The sequence below is a fragment of the Papio anubis genome, chromosome 16, assembly GCF_008728515.1.
Source record: "Papio anubis isolate 15944 chromosome 16, Panubis1.0, whole genome shotgun sequence".
In the NCBI taxonomy this organism is placed as follows: Eukaryota; Metazoa; Chordata; class Mammalia; order Primates; family Cercopithecidae; genus Papio; species Papio anubis.
The window spans coordinates 10315179-10322748 of NC_044991.1; the positions used below are offsets into that span (position 1 = coordinate 10315179).

At 45.3% G+C, this 7570-nt stretch overlaps 1 protein-coding gene across 18 annotated transcripts in view; it reads right to left on the reverse strand.

Moving 5' to 3' along the window:
- SGSM3 (small G protein signaling modulator 3) overlaps positions 1-5137 on the reverse strand; it is a 35677-nt gene extending 30540 nt beyond the window's left edge. For 11 of the 18 annotated variants that reach the window (XM_021921588.2, XM_003905578.4, XM_009217361.4 and 8 more), the window contains exon 1: positions 5016-5137. The gene's annotated coding sequence lies outside the window, so the exon portion shown is untranslated. Of the gene's footprint in view, positions 1-4527; positions 4982-5015 lie in introns of those variants that run through there. The other 7 variants (XM_009217360.4, XM_021921585.2, XM_009217363.4 and 4 more) reach the window with 2 other exon arrangements.
- Positions 5138-7570: the final 2433 nt, after the last annotated feature.

The window sequence follows — 7570 nt, forward strand, 5'->3', positions numbered from 1 at the left end:
CTGACTTTGGGTAACTTAAGTTATGAAAGACAGGAATGTACTGGAAGGATATGTAGTAGGACACAGAACTGAGGAAAAGCTGAAGACTCAGGTGGTTGAAAACAACAGCAGCTCTAGCGCCCAGATATTAGGAATTAGCCTGTGGTTGTCATAAAGGAGCAGCAACTGTTTACTGAACTTTTGTTACCGTGTCATTCAACCTAAGATTCAAATTAAAGGAGGAAAGCATCTATTTGCCTAACATCTGTTGGCCTGACCTGGGCCATGTGCCTACCACCTAGTTGGTCAGGGATGAACTGTTCTCCAAAGCAAAATTGAGCTGTTATCCCCAGAAGAACCTGGATTGGATGCTGGACCGGCCAAAACAACTTATGTCTACTAAATTCTCTCAAAATGTGATGCTTCAAATTCCACGTGATCTAGATACGGAGGAGCAACACTAGGGTACTGTCTCCACACATGCTGCATGACTTGGAAAGTGACCAAATGCGTGCCTGCTTCCTGCCAGACAGTGATGCTCACAAACATATTTGGTTGTTCCTATGACAATCAAAGAAAATGAGTGCAAAATGCTTTATAAACTTGAAGCTAACTGTAGTACTTAATACAGTAAATGCTTGTCACAGCCATTTTATATAGATTTTATTTAATCTTCAAAACTACTCTATTTCTTGATTACATGCTAAATTAAAAAAACCAAAAAACTATGAAGGTGGAGATTGTGAGCGTGAACTCTAGAGTCAGACTAAGTTCAAATCCTGACTCCACTCCTCCAATCTTCAGCAAGTTACTGTTTCTGTGACTGTTGCCTCACCTGTAAATGGGCATAATACTAACAATACACAGGGCTGATGTGAGGATTGTGAGTTAATACAAGTAAAATTCTTAGAACTGTGACTGGTATATATAGCAAACACCTAATACGTATTAGCTATCATTATGAGTAGCACTAATTATTCCATTTTTGCAGGTGACAGAAATGAGGCATCAGAGAGATAACTAGTAAGTTCTCAAAGTTTATAATGGTAAAGCTAGGCCGGGTGCAGTGGCATGCACCTGTAATCACAACAACTCATGAGACTAAGGTAGGAGGATCTCTTGAGCCCAGGAGTTTGAGGTTTCAGTGAGCTATGATCATGCCACTGCACTCCAATCTGGGCAACAGAGCAAGACGCTGTCAATCAATCAAGCAAGCAGGCAAGCAAGGAAGCAAGCAGTAGTGCCAGAAGTTGAACTTCATTGTTGGTGCTCCTGACTACCATACTGTTTTCAAAAGACAAAAAAAAAAAAAAAAAAAACAGTGGTAATTGGACTTTAACCCTATACTCAAGTCACGTAATTAAGGATATTTACAAATGAAATTCAAACACAAGAGAGGGAAAAGGGAAATGATCTGTTATCTTTTCTTTTTTTTTCCTAGTTTTTTGAGACAGGGTCTCCCTTTGGGCCCCTTTCCACAGATATTTATTGCTCACCTACCACTGTTCTAGGAGACGGGGTGAGGTGGTGAACAACACAAAGCCCCTACTTTCATAGAGCTTACAATGCAGGCAAATATTACAAAGAAGAAACTGTGGTTCAGTTACCAGGTCTGTCAGACTCTAAAGCCTATACTGTATCTTTCAGCCATGTCATCTCTCAGTGGATACAGCTTTTCCCTAAAAGTATATGCCTAAGCATGCAGTCTTGACACTACACTCTAGACCAATTTAAGCTTTCTCTCTCTGTTGGCAGTCCAGTGACATCTTCGCAATAAAGTGTTCCTTCCCCAACTCTCAAACTATACCCTATTGGCCGGGTGCGGTGGCTCACGCCTGTAATCCCAGGACTTTGGGAGGCCGAGTCGAGCAGATCACGAGGTCAGGAGATCGAGACCATCCTGGCTAACATGGTGAAACCCTGTCTCTACTTAAAAAAATACAAAAAATTAGCCGGGCATGGTGGCGGACGGCTGTAGTCCCAGCTGCTCCAGAAGCTGAGGCAGGAGAATGGAGTAAGTAAACCCAGAAGGCAGAGCTTGCAGTGAGCCGAGATCACGCCACTGCACTCCAGCCTGGGTGACAGAGGGAGACTCCATCTCAGAAAAAAAAACAAAAGAGAAAAGAAAAAAACCCCACCCTATCAGGCCAGGTGTGGTGGCTCACGCCTTTAATCTCAGCACTTTGGAAGGCCAAGGCAGGCAGATCACGAGGTCAAGAGATGGAGACCATCCTGGCCAACATGGTGAAACCTCATCTCTACTAAAAATACAAAAATTAGCCGGGTGTGGTGGCACACGCCTGCAGTCCCAGCTACTCAGGAGGCTGAGGCAGGAGAACTGCTTGAACTCGGGAGGTGGAGGCTGCAGTGAGCCGAGATTGCCCCACTGCATGCTAGCCTGGTGATAGAGGGAGACTGTCTCAAAAAAAAAAAAAAAAGAAAAAAAACAAAACGAAACACCACAACTGACCTATCAGTGGTAAACATATATTGACATGTATAAACTACCCTCTCTCATTAATCCCTAAACTACCTGAGGGCAAAAACCATGTCTTAGCCGTCTTTATAAGTCTAGAAGATGATATACACAGTAGATACTCAATAAATCATTGAGAGGAATTCATGAGAGTAGTTTCAACAGAGTTGAGGGTAGAAGCCAGACTGCAATGAACAAAGCAGTAAATGTTAGAGAAGAATGTAGAGTCTGCTTCTTAAGGACAAGTCTAGAAAGGAAAAGCAGGAGAAATGGTAGTAATTTGAAGGGAAATATGATCACAGGGAAGTTTCATATAGTTTTAAGAATGAGAAATACTTGAACACAGTTGTTAAGGTAGTACAGCAGTTAAAAGAGAGGAGTTTAGAGTCAGGTAGACTTAAATTCTGTGTTTGGAAAGCAGAAGGCATTCAATAAATGGTTTCAATGATTACTACTACAGGTAGGAGCCTGCACTCTGGTGTTCTAACCCCTCCCACATATCCTGTGCTCCAGTCTAGATTCCCTAAGTCTGTGTATGTGATGGCAAAGAAACAGTATCTTTTTTTCTTCTGTAACACTCATTGTGCTATTCCCATTTCCTTGTGACAGTCTGCATGAGCTCATGAATGGCTGCTGTGGAAAATTACTGACGTCACCAGCTGAATAACAGGCTATCTGGAGAGTAAGCAAGATGAAACTCATGTTAAATTATCAAAGGTACAAGATTTTGGGCTCCTGCCAAAACCTTCATTGAGAACTAAGAGAAAAACTGAAAACACACAGAGCTTTTTTTAAGCTTCTGAGCCAGCAGGATATTCCTACATCCACTCTAGCGACAGAAAGATGGCTGTAAAATAAAAGAGATGATTATCTCCTCACTTCCCTTCTCAATATTTCACCCTAATGTCAGGTTCATTTCTGTGAGGTTCTACCCCAGTTCACTTTTCTATCAACCTGATATGTTTCCAAATTCACGAGGTATGCGTTTTTACATTGAAACAATTGTTTGTTTACAGCCTTTTAATGTTCTGGTCATTGGTTATGTTCACCTGTTACCCATAGCTGATCAACAGACACCTCACCCTCTCCCCTCCCTCCCAGACCACAAACCTCCACGCTTAAAAAGGGACACGGAGAAGAACTAAAGCTCAGGCTACTGTGATAATTAGGGATGAAAAAGCTGCATTCACTTATGACTATCAAAAGCCAGGAAAGATATCTATCTATAGAATTACAAATTAATCCAGCCTGGCGCAGTGGCCCACGCCTGCAATCCCAGCACTTTGGGAGGCCCGAGGCGGGCGGATCACCTGTGGTCAGGAGTTCGAGACCAGCATGGCCAACATAGCGAAACACCCCCTCTTTACTAAAAATACAAAAATTAGCCGGGCGTGGTGGCGGGCGCCTGTAGTCCCAGCTACTCAGGAGGCTGAGACAGAAGAATCCCTTGAACCCGGGAGGCGGAGCTTGCAGTGAGCCGAGGTCGCGCCACTGCACTCCAGCCCGGGGAACAAGAGCGAAACGCAGTCTTAAATTCATAAAAAAAAAAAGAAAAGAAAAAAAAAGAATTACAAATTAATCACCAAGAAGAGAGATATGTAGAACAAAGATGTAATTCAGTTGTTTAGAGTGCAGAGAGAATTGGAACTAAAAGAGATGAGCAAGAAAAGTGGGAAGTGTATGTCCTTACAAACCTAATCACAAACCTGTCACGAAAACTACGAGTAAACGAGTCGAAGTTGAAAATGCAGTTTTTGTGAAGCAGAGTCTGACTGGACTTGAATTTACTAAGAAAGAACAAGAAGGGTGTGGAATATTCCAGGATATCTCTATCCCACCACAAAACAAGAGCCATCAACCCACCCCAACTGGGCTGCGCGAGACTGGAAGACACGCTAGTCACCCAGTCACTGAAAACCTTTGAAACAGCTTCATTTTTCTCTCCAAATAAAAAAGAGCCTAGATCAGTAAACTAAGTATGAGAATAATTTTCAAAATTCCAATCCTAACCACACCGGGTGATTCTGGCTAACGTATGCCTCAGTTTCCCCCGTGCTAAAATGCAAACACACCTGTGTTCCGAGTCTCGGCGTGGATCCGAGCCCGGGTTCTGCACCTGGATCTGACTCTCAAAGGGAAAGGCGCAAGTTAAACCTGAGGAGGAGTCTGCAGCTGTCCCCGTGCCGGAGCCAGCCAGGCTTTTTTAAAAAGCCCCCCGCATCAGGCGCGGTTTCTGTAAAACCGCTCCCGGCTGCCAGCGCGGTGGACTCCGGTTCCCGCCCCGAACACCTGAGGTGGCCTCGGCCGTCTAGGGTCAGCCGGTCCGGGGTACGCAGCCGACCTCTCCGCCCCGCCGCGTCCTCGGCCCCCATTCCACCCGCGACGCGAGTAAGGTCGGCCCGGCGGCTCTCCGGCCCGAGGCGGTGCTTCTCTCTAGTGGGCGCCTTTGGCCCGTACATCCCTCGGTCAAACAGTCCCACCACAAACGCCCCGCAACCCCAGCCTGAGGGGAACTTGTGGGCGCCGTTCAGTCTCCGCTGACTCCCGTCCCCGCACTCACCTGCCCCACGGGCCACCTCAGCGCCAATCCGGGTCAGGTTAGCGGCTTCCCCGCTCGCACCCAGTCAGCGCTCAGCGGCGCCTAAGCGCACGCGTGGCGGGGCGGAGCATAGGCGGCCGCGGGTCATGCTGGGGGCTGTAGTCATTCCCGCCCACTTGGCGGGACGCGGCCAGGAGCTTTGCGACCCCGTCCCAAGGCCTGCAGGCACAGCGATGCTTTTGCCGTCTCACCAATCCTCACATCCACCCAGGCTTCATCATACCTTTCTGGGGACTCCTAACCCTTGTGCTTCCACTAAAGCTATGGTTACAAACATTAGGATCTCCTGGTTCTTAAATGAAACTGAGCACCAGCCAGGAAAAGAGGGCATTAAGTGTCCAGGTGTCTGACTTCAGCTGAGCAGACGTTTCATCAGTTGTCCCATGTTCTGCCCAGAACCTAACATCTGGGTAGTTTTCATGCTGGAGTCTGCGTGAGTTTAAACCAATCTTAAAGAAAACAGCCTGGGTTAACATAGTGAGACCCTGTCTTTACAAAAAACAACAAAAAATTAGCCAGGTGTGGTTGTGTGTGCCATAGTCCCAGCTACTCAAGAGGCTGAGGTGAGAGGATCGCTTGAGCCAGGAAATCGAGGCTGCAGTGAGCTGTGGTCACACCACTGCACTCCAGCCTGGGTGACAGAGCGAGATCTTGTCTTTTATATATATATATAAATCTACATTATTTATATATAAATGTACATTTAACATGTTTTCCAGTGAACATGCAGACCACCCAATACATCAAATTAAAATGCTACATGGGAAAATCAGATTACAGAGTTGCATACAAGTGTGTAAATACAGAAACAAAGGAGAATGGAAAAGGAAAGAAGACAGAGATGCACCAACAAATCCACCCACTCAAATAGTCCAGGAAGAAACCAGGTCAAATCGCCAATCACTGGAGATCATTAGTCTAACAGAATTGTTAGGACAGGAAGAAGACTGTTATCTTATTTCCTTATTTTCTATGAGGAAATGTATTAACTAAAATCCATGGTATCCTATATCCCCAACATCTGTTATGTAATATAAAGTCTCACATTAGATAAACTGATAGTAGTTGCTGCCTCTAAGTTGCCCATACCAGAGAAGGAAGTAGACAGAATATCTGGTCAGAGTCCAATGACTTAATTTCCTTGTTTCAGACTTATCATTTCAGGATTTTTTTTTTTTTTTTTTTTTGAGACTGAGTCTCGCTCCATTGCCCAGGCTGGAGTGCAGTGGCATGATCTTGGCTCACTGCAACTTCTGACTCCTAGGTTCAAGCAATTCTTCTGTCTCAGCCTCCCGAGTAGCTGGGACTACAGGCACCTGCCACCATGCCCGGCTAATTGTTTGTATTTTTAGTAGAGATGGAGTTTCACCTTCTTGGTCAGGCTGGTCTTGAACTCCTGACCTCAGGTGATCCACCTGCCTCGGCCTCCCAAAGTGCTGGGATTACAGGCATGAGCCACCACCGCACCTGGCCCTTTTCAAGATTTTTTAAAGAGATGAATAGAGTAACTCTTTCTGGAAGTTGAGCAAATGGCTCTATGCTATCCCCACTTGCTTGCTATACTAGCCTATATTCAGAATTTGGTTTTCAGAATTGCCTTCTATTGTTTTTCCCAGTAGGTTGAGCTCTTCTCTTAGGTTGGCTTTAAGTGACAAGTTCTCGCTATGTCACCCAGCCTGGACTGAACTCTTGGGCTCAAGTGACCCTATTGCCTCAGTTTCCCAAGTAGCTGGGACTGCAAGTGCGCATCATCTCAACCTGCTTTTCTGGCTACTTTTAGATAAAACTGGAACCGATTCAGCCTCCTCTCCCTCACAACATTCCTAACTAGGCAGTCTTCCAGCTTCTGCCTGACCTGGGAGATTGAGGGTGGATTGCTAATCTCGGGGGTTCCAATGTCTGGCCCCAAGCCAATCTCAGAGCCTTAATAATGGGTATTGATCTCAGTGTCTCTTGGGGCAACACACAATCAAGTCACTCTTCCTCCACACGGCAATATTTGAAGTGCTGACAAGTTTTCTCCTGGATAGGATAAAGAGCCCTAACATTCCTCCACCACAAGATCTTTTTGGAGGTTCGCTCTCCAGTTTATCTCTTCCTCAGACTGGGTATCCAAAATTGAAGGTAATGCCAAGAGTGTGGAGCAGTAAGCCTCTGGTGGCTTTTTGGGCACTGGACAACCATTAACACCTCCTAAAACAGTCTTCTCTCAGTTCTGGTGCATACTGAGTTTAAGGTTAACTTATTTACATTGATCTTATTTTTCCTCTTAGTTTAAGGCACATCATTTCAGCCTGTTTAGGTTACAGATGAAAACTTATTTTACCAAATAAATGTACTTGTTAATTCTCCCAGTTTTGTGTCATTTGCAAATCTGATAAACAAAAGCTTTCATTTTCATCTATGCTGAAAAATATGTAGGATGAGAATGGGCTAGCCGGGCGCGGTGGCTCAAGCCTGTAATCCTAGCACTTTGGGAGGCCGAGACGGGCGGATCACGAGGTCAGGAGATCGAG